This window comes from Bufo gargarizans, chromosome 1 (assembly GCF_014858855.1).
Source record: "Bufo gargarizans isolate SCDJY-AF-19 chromosome 1, ASM1485885v1, whole genome shotgun sequence".
Taxonomy (NCBI): Eukaryota; Metazoa; Chordata; class Amphibia; order Anura; family Bufonidae; genus Bufo; species Bufo gargarizans.
In genome coordinates, this window is record NC_058080.1 from 328,333,523 (window position 1) to 328,347,675 (window position 14,153).

The 14,153-nt window shown below is 43.0% G+C and overlaps 1 protein-coding gene across 1 annotated transcript in view; it reads left to right on the forward strand.

Moving 5' to 3' along the window:
• The first annotated feature begins 11,412 nt into the window (after positions 1-11,412).
• LOC122946458 (A disintegrin and metalloproteinase with thrombospondin motifs 10-like) overlaps positions 11,413-14,153 on the forward strand; it is a 463,435-nt gene continuing 460,694 nt past the window's right edge. The window contains exon 1 of the mRNA XM_044306119.1: positions 11,413-11,520. The gene's annotated coding sequence lies outside the window, so the exon portion shown is untranslated. The remainder of the gene's footprint in view (positions 11,521-14,153) is intronic.

Below are 14,153 nucleotides of genomic sequence, written 5' to 3' on the forward strand. Positions count from 1 at the left end.
CTCCTGAAACTGTGGTTGTCCCTATGCGCCAAAGAGGTACCCTATCGTGTGTTTTCAGACACAAATCACTCTTTTCACATTTTAGGAGGCAATTTTAAGAGCCATCATGGGAATATAGAGAAAAGACAAAATGCTGAAGCATGCGAGTCTGGGGAACTGTTAAGAGAAGAGTTTGAGCATAATACTTAGTGTCTAGGTGACTAAACAGAAGAGGAGGTTGATGTTTAGGTGACAAGGCAACCTGTCTCGGGTGGGTAGTGCTCCACACAATGAGAGACCTGTGAAAACAATCAAAAAACATGTTAAAAACAAACAAAATAAAAATGAGAATTGCAAATAAGTCCTGATGGACTGCAATGGAGGGGGGAATGGCATTCGCCAATTTTTGGACCCGGCATTTGGGGATAAAATAACCAGTCGTTCGAACAATAGGCTGTTTAATACACATGTTAATAGGACAAAAGCTGTCTGAAAAATGGCTCTAAAGGTCTAAGTATGTAAGCAACACCGGGACATCCAGACGTGAAATATGCCTGGGACTCCGATACCCAAACATATTTTCCTACAGTCGGCTAGACACTAAGCCATGACCTCTGGAACGAGCTCTGGCATAATGTATAGCCAAGTCCACTACCAGGGGTTGTCGAGGACCTAGAATAGCCCAGCGGCGCTGTACATATTAGACTCTTCTTATAGACACTTGCACAAATAATCAACGCATCCGGAAAAAAAAAAAAAAGAAGCATAAATTCAGAGTGAATACCAGGGCAACAGTGAATGTAAAGTAGAACCCATATGTTCTGCAGAAATTGTAAATATTAAACCTTTAGGTAGCTCCTGAGCTATGATAGAATACCTATACCAAATATCATCAGGGTATATCATAAGCAAAATCGCATATTAGACATATCCCGATGGTATCAAGCAAACTTTGAGCTTAAAACTGTCCGTTCGTGTTATGCGTATATGGAGAATAATCGGACTATACAAATGAGTATGTGATCCGGTAGCCTAATCCTATGCATTATTTAACTAAATGTGCCGGTTACAAGATGGATATGGCCAAATGTAAGCCGTATCTCAACCAGTAAGATTTAGGAGAATCACATTATGCGGCGATGTTAAGGACCCAAATTATTCGCATCATGCGAAATATAAGTTAAAGTGAACTAGAGGAGCACGATTAAGTGCCTCAGGTGTCAGAATTGGAAGTTCAGAGGGAGTGACCGGGAATAATCGGAATATACAAATGAGAGCGGTTACAATTAAATCGCGACTCCTAAGTGATCCAGTAACCTAATTCTACGCATTATTTAACTGAGTGTGCCGGTTACAAGATGGATATGGCCAAACATAAGCCTTATCTCAACCAGTAAAGTTTAGGAGACTCGCATTATGCGGCGATGATAAGGACCCAAATTATTCGCATCATGTGAAATATAAGTTAAAGTGAACTAGATGAGCGCGATTACGTGCCTCAGGTGTTGGATTTGGAAGTTAGGAGGTAAATCTTCGCAGATCTCTTTCACTATAGCAGAGGCATCTTGCACGGAGTCTAATTCTGTCACTCCTCGAAAACGGAGATTATTTCTTCTTCCCCCGATTCTCCTGGTCTTCCAGGGCATTAAACGCCACATTCAGGTTCATTTGGCATTTTTGGAGGCTGAGGGCTGTTGCCGCTTGGAAATCTAGTATTGCGGCCTGGTTGTTCTCTAGAGCCTCCACTCTGCCGCCTATGTGTCTGACATCTTGCCTCATAGAGGAGAGTTCACTAACAAGCGGTTCCATAGCCCTTTGGAGAGCAGAGTCCAGATACTTTCTGGAGATCGGTAGATGTTTGCGATGCCTTGAATCTTCGGCGTCACTACCGTCAGCTTGCATCTCGGCCTCACTCTCTTCTATCTCTCTGCATGGCTCCGGCGCCATTTTAGCTTCCCTCGCGGCACATATCGCTGCAGCTTTTTTAATAAACTTGTCCATGTCGCCGCAATTCGATGAGTGCTTAGGAGGCAGGGACGAGTCCCCTGTTTTTTGCTGGCCAATCTTGCCCATATTTCAGGTCGAATAACTGACTTTAGCTGATGAAAAGCCGGGTCTGAGCAGCAGAGCTCAAGCGCACACGTCCATTCAGGTCTGGCGCTAGCTCCACGCCCCCCCCCCCTTTCCCGTCATGGATATTTTTGAGGCATTTGGGAATGCGTCTAATTTCAAGATTAATTTTGACAAATAAGAAGCTCTAGGGATTTCTGTCTCTCCTCCAAAGATGAGAAGAATAAGAGATATGACTCCCTTTAAATGGCCTACTAAGGCAATCAAGTATCTAGGGATCATGATTCCTGCCAGTTTGAATCTACTACTGTATATCAACTCAAATATGCCCCCTTATTGGCTAAAATACAGAGCACCTTGGCAGGATTCTCAAAGAGAATTCTTTCTTGGCTGGGAAGGAAAAAATGCATTAGTCACATTCATTCTCCCCCAATTGTTATATTTATTTTGAGCTCTCCCGATCTCAATACCTAGCACATTTCAGACCAAATTGAAGTCTGTTTTTAGTAAGTTTTTGTGGGATGGCAAAAAAGCAAGACTACCCTACTCACTTCTTACTAGGAAAAAGAGACCAGGTGTTAACTTTACCAGATGTTAACTTGTATCTACAGGCCATACACTTAGAAAGATGGTTAGCCTTGACACAACCTGAACCAATCCCTATACATGTTGACATGGAAAAATCCCTGTTGGGGGGTCATAGGGAATTCTTGCTTTGGTATAAAGCACCCTTACCGAGTAAGCAGGATTTACCATATGACTTCATCAAAAGTACGATCTATAGGTGCCAAAATTCAGATGATCTCAATATGGGGAAGAATAGATTGTCACCCTTGACACCCCTTCATATACTACCACAGATACTTGCAAAGCGCCCTATAGAGGTCACAAAAGTTTGGTCATCTGTAGCACATCTTAGAATAGGGGATCTGAATCGCTCAAAAGCTAGTGGGGATTTTTACAAAGACATAACAGGCAGTGTTAACATACCAGGAGATATCCTGCAAATTTGGGACTTTGAGAAATCCTGTACTAGATTTAAGAGATCTATTCACCTACCTCTGCCTGACCCCACATGGTTGGAGAACTACATACTTCTTCCCACCCTGCCAGCTACATGTCTATCCATGGTATACAGACAGGTGCTAAGTAATGGGAACTCCCAAGGCCCCAACTACCTAAACAACTGGGAACGGGAGTTGAATATACAATTAGATGATAGTAGTAGAGCTTGCATTCTGGCCAACGCTCATGGGTTCTCTAATTGCATCAAAATCCAGGAAAATTCCTATAAAACACTATCTAGGTGGTATAGAACCCCAGAATTCCTCCACCAGATAAATTTTTCTCCCTCAGACAAATGTTGGACATAATCATCGGATATTGGTAACATCTCACCCATTTGGTGGTCTTGCCCCCAAATAAGAGGGTTCTGGTCAGAGATTGAAGGTATAATTAATAAAATATGCCCTGGAAGGGTGAAGCTCTCTGCCCCATTAGTACTGCTTTGGTTACCAGAAACAAATTTTAAACCAAGTAAATAAAACTTGGCCACTGATACGATCATTGCAGCTAAACTACTAATTCCGCTAAAGTGGAAAGAGGAGAATCCCCCGACTCTATCAATGTGGTATGAAAACATGACGCATTTATGTCGCATGGAAGAATTGATTGGTTGGGAGAATAAAACTAGAAAGGCTTTCCTTCAAATATGGCAACCATGGTTAACACATATAAAAAAGAAAATGGAACTTGATGCACAGGGATGAGTCAGGATGCGAATAAGAGGTTTTCAAAGACGCATATGCTATTCTAGGGATTACTAATACATTTCAATTGTGAGTAAGATCTAGGTCGACAACTAACCCCCCCCCCCCCTCCCCATTTTCTCTCCATCCCCCCCCCTCCCCTTTAAACCCTGCCATTATCTCTTGCTCTTACATGGATTGTGTACTTAGATGATCAGCAATTAGCTCATTGTATTGATAAAGTTGCCGTGTATTCCATGTCTCATTTGTTGTCAGGCATTCAGCCTCTGAAGATTTTGCATAATATGCATATTTCTTGCATGGAAATGGATCATTGTCTTGTGTCAATGCAACGTCAATTGTCTTTTGATCGTATCTGATTGCATTTGTATACTGTAAGTGTAAGCTCATTTCTCACAGAACTCAATAAAAAGAGATTTGTTAAAAAAAAAAAAAAAATTACCTCCATTTTCCTTTAACTCTTAAGGAACAATAAAAGGGTTAAAAAAGTTTGTAAAAAATATTTTTAGGGTAATTTGGAATAATAAGTTCCAAAATGGGATCATTTATTTGTGGTTTCTATTCTAATCTTTGCCTCCGTTCTGCACTTCTGCATCCTCCAGATTGCGGACACATTCAAGTGATACGGTGCGCACACTGCCAATGCCCATATATTGCAGGCCACAATATAGGCACTGACTATGTGTATGAGGCCTAAGGAAGACAATGTTTTGGGAATTATACTTTCAGAAGGTCCCTGTCATGGCCTTTGTTGTGTGTGCCGTGACACTTGTGCCATGCTTGCGGTTGCCGGTGCCAACGTGTTGCTGTTATGGCATGTGGTAGCAGTGTCTCGGCTTTGTGGTCACCAAGGTCTTCCCAGTTGCTCCCTTGTGTCGTCTATGTACCCAACTGTCACAGATGTTGTAGGGGAGAACACCAAAGGACAACAAGAAGGAAGGGAAAAGACACTAGGCCTCACCGCTAGGTCACCACCTATAAAACCCTGCTCCTGGCCCTAACTCCTATCCAGGAGCGTAGCTAAAAGCTCTTGGGCCCTGGTGCAAGATTTCAGCTTGGGCCCCCATCCCTCAGTGCTTATTGGCAAGCGGCAGGAGAGCACATATCCTTCCTGCTGCCTGAGGCAAACATTGAAAGGGCACCCCCTCATGCCAAATTCTTAACCTAACCCCTTCCCTCCAGCCAGAGGTGTAAATTGACCAGTATGCACTTTCTATAATGCCAGTGTCTTATGTGGCACAAGGGTCTTTGGGCCCCCTCAGGCTCCTGGGCCCGGTAGCGACTGCTACCTCTGCACCCCATATAGCTACGCCCATGCTCCTATCTGTATGGGCACCTCTCAATGGAAATGCCCATACACAGGAACCTAGAAAACCCTGGTGGCCCTCAGTTGCCCTAATAGTAATGACGAAGGTGAAGGAACCAGCGTCTCGCTGAGGCCTAGTAAACAACAAAGGTGGGGGGGGGAATACAAAACACAACAAGCGGAACACTTAACTTCTGAGGCTGATGGATGATGGACGAACAGGACTTCACCACGAACCACACTCCAGCTATTCCAATAAAGCTATCCAGAGCAAGGAGTGATGGGTAAAGTCAGACTAAATAGGGGGAGGTGAAGGTCACATGATCCACACCTGAACAGGGGGTGTGGACATACCAGCAACACACAGACAAAGTGAAACCAAAAGAGGCTGTCGGATAACTAATGCACAGATATTCTTTCAGACCTTCTCAAACCTGTCCGCAGCATGGCACCAACCTCACTTGTTGTATGTTTGGTTTGGGTTTATGTTCAGGGTTTGTTGTACGTCTTGTTTGTTGTTATATGTCCGGGCTGTTGGTGTTTGTCCCTGCATGTGTGCAAGATGTTTTCCCTGTGTGTGTTGTACCTCCGCGAGGGGGCTTGTTTCCCGGAGGGGGGACCATAAGCCTATATGCAGCGCTGCTTGGGGCTGCCATGCACTGTGTGAGCATGGGGGACTCTGGCAGAGTTGGTATGCTGGATTCCTGTGTAGTAGTTTGTACTGTGACCTGCTGTGTGTTCAGGCTCCTGTACTTATGCACGGGTTCCAGTTGTGGAGGCTTTGGCTGGTAAGTGAGAAGTCTTGTGGTTCTTACCTGCCAATCATCTAGCTGTATATGGGCTTCCCTTTTCCCTGCTGCTAGGCCATTTGAGACTCCTGTTCATCCATGTCTGAGAAGAACAGGTGCTCCTATGTGAGGGATTATCAGGGCGAGTCAGGGCCATATTTATCCTGGTATGAGCCATCCTACCATCCAGGTCCGCTCATACGGTGAGGATTAGGGACGCTATAGGAGGTGACCTGCTCCTTGATTCAGTCGCCCTGGCCTAGCTGCTTCCCCTTTATCCCTTTACGTTGTACGGTGGGGGTTTTTCCCCACTCCCCACCGTGACAGTCCCCCTACAGTGTATGCAAGACGTTTTGGGGATTATCCTTCCAGAACATCCCCCTATAGTGTATACAACAGTACCTAATATGGGATTTAGAGGGGCACTTATGGTTAGGGGATTGAAAACTCATTGACCACCCACACCATGAAAGTAAAAGTTTTTTTTTTTTTTTTTTTTTTTAGGTATGGCCTGTCAGAATTGTAAACTTACAATGTTTCCATAGAGAACCCAAACAGTTAATTCCACCTCTAATAATTTCATTTGGGAGATCAAAGAAACTATTACATGTCATAGTGAAGGGGCAATTATATTTGTGCCAAACAATATATTGGACAGACCAAGAGACTCTTGAAAGTTAGGATTTTGGATCATATCAAGAGCATTCCCAAAAAAGTTATAAAAAACATTCTTTGTCCAATCATTTTAAATTGTATCACAATAGTAACGTATTAAGTGTATTAGGTTTATAAAACTACAGACATTAAAGAGAGATTGGAAAGGAGGTGACTTTGCTGCTACAATGTCTACAGCTGAATAAAGGAAAATTTGTGAATTCTGGTCTCTGAATCCCAAGGGACTGAATGCTTATCTTAAAATATTTAGCTGGAGTGGGTCTGGGACCATGGCAACATATGTGCCAGGTTGTTTTACAGCACACATATGGGCCCTTTACCAAACTAATCCCAGCCTACACTTCCCATATTTGCCATATACAGTCTCTGTTTTATGGATATATGTATTTTGTTTCTCCTTTTTGGTAGATCCAGCTTACATTGTTCCAGTTGCTGCAATCCAGTTAAGAGATATCTCACCAGGTAAAACTGTTGTTCCTTCTACAAGGAGAAAACAGCTGTCGAATTAGGGTCATCGCTAAAAACCTGCCGGTCACCCTGGCTTTTGTAAAACCTCTGATCTGATAACCTGATACTACTGGTGCCCTTCCATTTCCAAAGTCATCTGGGACTTTGTTTTAGCATGTGCCCAAAACAAGACTCCAAAGCAAAGTCCTGCTGGCTTCCTTTGCGTTCTGCAGATGCCCAAAGTCCCAAGGATATTGCCATGCATTTGCTTCCTTTCACTGCCTGCACAGTCATCCGGGGGGTGTTTATCATTATTCAAAAATGGCTTACTTTTTGCCCCTGCCTGGTCTACCATCTGCCAGCGAGCTAGCTAAATTGTTTTTTCAGCACATTTTCCATCTCCATGGATTTCCTTTACACATCGTGCCTGACCAGGAAATGCAATTTTGCATCCACGTTCTAGAGAGCTGTATGCAATCTTCTGAATGTCAAATTGGACTTCTATTCTGCTTGCCACTCACAGGCCAATAGTAAATTAGAGTATATGAAAAAATGTTTTACCAACTACTGGTGCCTCTTTACTAATGATCACCAGAATGATTGGGCAAATTTGCTTCTGTGGGCAGATTTTGCATAATAATCTTTATAGTGAGAATTCTTGCAAGTACTGTCAACTATAGGAGCTTCCGCTGGAGTACCAGCTGCTGACTTTTCTGTTAAACATCTCCTAGATCTGACGGGAGACTAGCACTGCTCTTCTGCAGACCTCAGCCCAGGTGAAGAAATTTGGCAACCGTAAATGCAGGTCGCCAACTCAGTTTTCATCTGGACATAAGCTTTAACTGTCTACTAAGAATATCAGGCTCAGGGTTCCTTCATACAAACTGACAACTTGCTTCCTCTACCCCTATGAGGTGTTAAAACAATTCAACCCAGTCTGCTACAAATTGTGTCTCCCTGCTTTTTTGTGGATACCTAACTCATTCCACATGTCCCTAACTCAAGCCTGTAATTCTTAATTGTTATTCCAGAAGACCTATGCCTGTTACCTCCCCGGTCAACTCTGATAATGTTTATGTGGTAAAAAGACATCCTGGCAGGGGCGTAGCTATAGGGGGTGCTGAGTTAGCAGTCGCTACCGGGCCCAGGAGCCTGAGGGGGCCCAAAGACCCTTGTGGTACATAAGACACCAGTACTATATTAAGTGCATGCTGGTAAAGTTACACCTATGGCTCAAGGGGGTGCCGTTTCAATTTTTGCCTTGGGCAGCACAAAGGCTTTGTGCTTCCTGCCCCTGGTCACAAAGCACTAAGGGAAGGGAGGCCCCAATCTGAACTCTTGCACCAGGGCCCATGAGCCATTAGCTACGCCCCTGCATCCTGGTCATGAAGAAGGTTAAAGGAAAATACTACTTCTTGATGGACTGGAAAGACTTTGGTCCTGAGTTGGTTGCTACAATATTGATAAATGGCAGTGCACAATACAGTTCTGTTTGGTGCCATGTTAATGTGTGTGAGGCGGAGGTTGCACAGCGATCATGGGCGTGACAGATCGCAGTAAATGAATGGGATCACAGCTCCACTCGCAGGTTGCTGCAACTGTGATCTCAGAATTGCTAAAAATAAAACTCCTCAGATTTTATGTTTTATTTTTTCATATTTGTTATCTGAGTGGGTGGGGGGTTGTATGAGAAGCATGGGCCATCTTGACTAGTCACAGGAGTGGGGGTTGCACGGGAGGAGGGGGTTTGCGGAGAAGTAGCTGGGGAGGGGCCCAGTCATTTATAGTTAATTACTCTCCTGCCTCAGCCTGTAGCCTTAAGGCCTCTTTCACACTACAGTATGTCCATTTCAGTGTTTTGCGGTCCGTTTTTCACGGATCCGTTGTTCCGTTTTTTTGCTTCCGTTGTGGTTCCGTTTCCGTTCCGTTGTTCCGTTCTGTTTTTCCGTATGGCATATACAGTATACAGTAATTACATTGAAAAAAATTGGGCTGGGCATAACATTTTCAATAGATGGTTCCGCAAAAAACGGAACGGATACGGAAGACATACGGATGCATTTCCGTATGTGTTCCGTTTTTTTTGCGGACCCATTGACTTGAATGGAGCCACGGACCGTGATTTGCGGCCAAATATAGGACATGTTCTATCTTTCAACGGAACGGAAAAACGGAAATACGGAAACGGAATGCATACGGAACACATTCGGGTTTTTTTTGCGGAACCATTGAAATGAATGGTTCCGTATACGGACCGTATACGGAACGCAAAAAACGGACCGCAAAACGGAAAAAAAAACGGTAGTGTGAAAGAGGCCTAAAGGGGATGTCTGTGTTCAGAGCTGAACCCGGACATACCCTTATTTTCACCCCGGCAGCCACCCTGATGTTGGCTAAATCGCGCTGGGCACGGGCTCTTTTGTTTTCAATAAAACACTGCTGGGCGGAAACTTCCACCCGACATTGTGTTCGGTGACGTCACCGGCTCTGATGGGCGGGCTTTAGTGCTGCCCTAGCTGTTTTACTGGCTAGGGCAGCGCTAAATTCCGCCCATCAGTGCCGGTGACATCACAGTGGTTCCTGGCAGCCCCATGGAGAGCCCCGGTACATCACCGGAACTCCAAAAAATGCATTTGCCCTGCGCAATTTAGTGCAGAGCAAAGGAGAGCATCGGAGCATGAACTGCTCTGATGCTCATGTCAGGGGGGGCTGCTGTGGTGAAAATGGAGGTATGTCCGGGTTCAGCTATGAACCTGGACAACCCTTTTAATAGGGAATAGCAATGTGGGACATGGAGCTGATGGCTCTTGAGATCCGCTACAGTTTTTAACTTCATGTACTGTATGACTTGAGCAAGAAAGTTGACTGTGACCTCCAATCTACTTGGAACTTGTCAGTGATTGACTGATAATAAAGTTAATTTTATTTTTTGTACTGTTGCCTAAGGGTACTTTCGCACTAGCGTTTTTTGATTCTGGCAGACAGTTCCATTGCTGGAACTGCCTTCCGGATCCGGCAAGCCATGTACAAACGGAAAACCTTTTTTTCTGGATCTGTTAGACGGATGCAGTGAAATACCGGATCTGTCTCATCCAGTATCATCTGGAATAATGGATCCGGTATTTAAAGATCAAAAGCAAAAATAGCTCCTCCTATGTCCCGAAGCATGTGCAGACCGGAAAACTGGATCCGGCAATGTGGCAAATTCCAGAACACTTTGTACCGGATCCAGCATTAATACCGGAAATTAATGCCGATCCGGGAAGTGCAGTATTTTTCTAGGATTTTGGCTGGAAAAAATACAGCGGCATGCTGCAGTATTTTGTTCGGTCAATTACCGTACAAGGGACGGAATGGAAGACATCCTGATGCATACTGAATTGATTACTTTCCATTCAGAATGCATTAAGACAAAACTGATGCGTTTTTTTTTCTGGTTTTGAGACCCTTTACCGGATTTCAATACCGGAAAAGAATAACACTAGTGTGAAAGAACCCTATACACAGTACATCTTTAAGACAACTGATTGTTAATAAAGTGATTTTTTTTAAATTAAAACAAACAAAACAAATGAAACAAATAGGACACAGGTTTTCATAAAACACTGTCTGCTGCATAGTTGTATTTGTTATCGCAACCTACCACTAGAGCTCACTAGTGCCTTCATAATAAGAAGCAGTAATGCAATTTAGTGACGATACTGCCATTGCAGTGAACTATGGTTGAGGAAAGAAACCCCTTTTTTTTTTTTTTTTTGGTATGTGCTACAAATACTATGCAAGTGTTACACAACTCTGTTAAGCACTGTACATGGTATCTGAGCCATACTTGGGCAGGGTCCCTGCTTATGACAAAACTTTGAGATATCTGAAATGTAATCTAAGAGACCTCCAGACAATATGCATTGTAAAACATTTGCTGTAGGCTTGCTAGGGACAGGATGTTAAACTACAACAATGACAGCATTGTTAAACAAAAAAGACTTGATACTTTCCTCACGTACAAAAGTGTGCATGCCCTAGCAATAGACTGCTTTAGGAGAGGTACCAAAGAGGGTTATAACATTGTTTAGCCATTCCTACTTATTTAGCATAAGCCATGCCCACTGCCCCTGTGGCAACTTAACCCCTCTCCTGCCAGTTCACCAATAACAAATTACTCAGCCATGTGCTTTAGATCCACTTTAGCAAGAAGACTTTTCTAAACCACGTATACACTGCTGCCTATATTCCACTAAGACTTTATAACACAAATACGCATACCTAAAATCTAATCCACTCTCTGGGAACGCTCCTCCTTTAAGTATGTGAGGGCAGTGATTTTCTTTTTCTGTATGCAGCTGCCAGACAATCATCTACTGCATAGATTGCTTAAAAAAGCACTTCCAAATTACAGGTCCCAGAAACATCAGTCTTGCTGTGCTGCAAGCCGGAAACCATCTTAAACTCACAGGGAAGAATCAGCAAGTTGAATTGAACCGTCCTGGTATGTATATATCACATCATAATGTGGAGTTATAATCACAGTGAGTGTTCTGCTAAATACCTATATCAATTGTTCATTATATGGATTTGTTTCTCTATAAGGAGAAACCTAGTGTTGTAACAACTAATTGTGGACACCAGCATATTCATACATATGGTAACTGTTATTTCTTAAGTAAGTTTAAGTGAGGACCTGTATTACATGGTAGGAACATTCAGTGGTTCCTAAACTGCCTCACAAATAATTTCATAAAGTGTTGATTAATAATAGTGCAATTTTCCAAGTAAGATTATTGTATGTACAGTAAATATCAGCTGATAAACTTGCTCTGTCCCTACTCTTTACCTGATTGTTATCTACATGTCGCCTTCTTCCATCTGTTACAGGAAAACACAAATCTTGTTGTAACTCACAGCTAGGGAGTATTTATCTTTTATTAGTGCTGTTCATTATAATTTGCACTATATGGGTACCTGGACACAGTGTTTTGCTCTTGCTGCCTAGAGCACATAAGAATCCCTACGGCTCCATATATTTTTTTGTCTCTTGCTTTCTTATATAATTATATAATTCTGATTTCGCTTTAAATTTGACCTCTGATCTTAATTACAAATGACTGATGGGAAACTAGATAAAAAGTAATAATAATAATAATAATAATGACGCTGGGATCTAGGCATAGATGATCAAGTCTCTTTTATGTTGTGGACTTGACAGGACTTTTTATTAACATATTTCTCGCACTCAGTCCTGATGTTTCTCATAGAGGGAATCAAGCTACTAGAAGGCCTCAGCTTTTAGTCCTCAAAATTCATGACAAGGATTATTTCAACTCCTGACCTCGTCTGTCCTCCAGAAATATTCAAAGCTAGCATTATAAGATAAGCCAGGCATGCTAGGCTGAACTTGAATTCTAATATTTGCAGAGAACATAGATGGAACCAATATGGACTTTGGTAACTACACATATTTGACCATAAGTAAATCTTATTTATACACAGGGTGTCAAGTAAGGTAAACTAATGTAAGCATTCATTGAGGAGAGCTTAGGGCTCATGCACACGACCGTGATCGACCCGGGAAACAAGGTCCCTTGGTAAGAGGTATAAAAAAAAAATTGCAGTATGTACAGATATATAGCACATACAGCAGTTTACTGATATGTGAGGTGCAAGTTATAAATTGCACCTCACCTTGGGCCACACATCAGTGCAGATTTCATCCATTCTGTGAGGTTCCTGGGTCATTTTCCATTCTTTTGAGGTCTATCCACAGATTTTCAATGATGCTCAGATCAGGGGACTGTAAAGGCCATGGTAAAACCTCCAGCTTGTGACTTTTAAAGAAGTTTCATGTTGCTATTTCCTCAATTTTAAATGTAATTAAGAAATGGCAAATTAACAAAAACAATGGAGGTCAAGAGAAAGTCTGGAAGAGACAGCTGCTCATAGGATTAAGGATAGGTCTACACAACGATATTTGTCGCACCAATGTCACGCGACAATTTTTACAATTATAGTCTATGGTGTCACACTGCAACATGTTGCGACTGCGACGTGACAGTCACAAAACATCCATTCGAGATGTATTTTTCTGCAACTGTTGCGTCGCAGTATGTCACTTGTTGCAGTGCGACACCATAGATTACCATTATAAAAATTGTCGCGCAACATTGGTGCAACAAAATGTTGCAGTGTAGTTGTGCCCCATCTATCGTCGTGTAGACCTAGCCTAAGGCCTCATGCACACGACCGTTGTGTGGATCTGTGGCCGTTGTGCAGTTTTCCTTTTTTTTTCGGGGACCTATTGACTTTCAATGGGTCCATGAAAAAATAAATAAATAAATAAATATAATCGGAAAATGCACCGTTTTGCAGCCGAGACCATGATCCATGTATCCTGTCCGTCCAAAAAATATGACTTGTCCTATTTTTTGGACGGACAACGGTTCATGGACCCATTCAAGTCAATGGGTCCGTGAAAGAACACGGATGCACACAAGATTGGCATCCGTGTCCGTGATCCGTGTGCGCCCCCCATCGCCCCCCCCTCTGTAGCATTAACAACATTGGTGGCCAGTAGTGTTGATCACAAATATTCGAATTGCTAATTTTAATCGCGAATATCGGCACTTCGAGAATTCGCAAATATTTAGAATATCGCAAAATATATTTGTAATTGCGAAGGCAAATTTTATGCGAAAATTTGTATGCGAATTTTATGCGAATTTTCGCAATCAAGAAAATAATGCCTGGAGATCATGAATTCGCGAATATATGGCGAATATTCACCCAAATATTCGCGAAATATCGCGAATTCGAATATATTGCCCCTGCCGCTCATCACTAGTGGCCAGTGTGCGGCCTCCCATCCCCCCCGATCATTGGTGGCTGCGGAGTTCCGATCGGAGTCCCAGTTTAATCGCTGGGGCTCCGATCGGTAACCATGGCAACCAGGACGCTACTGCAGTCCTGGTTGCCATGGTTACTTAGCAATAGTACAATAGTAGAAGATTCATACTTACCTGCTGGCTGCTGCGATGTTCGTGTCCGGCCGGGAGCTCCACCTACTGGTAAGTGACAGGTCTGTGCGGCGCATTGCTAAATGAACTGTCACTTACCAGTAGGAGGAGC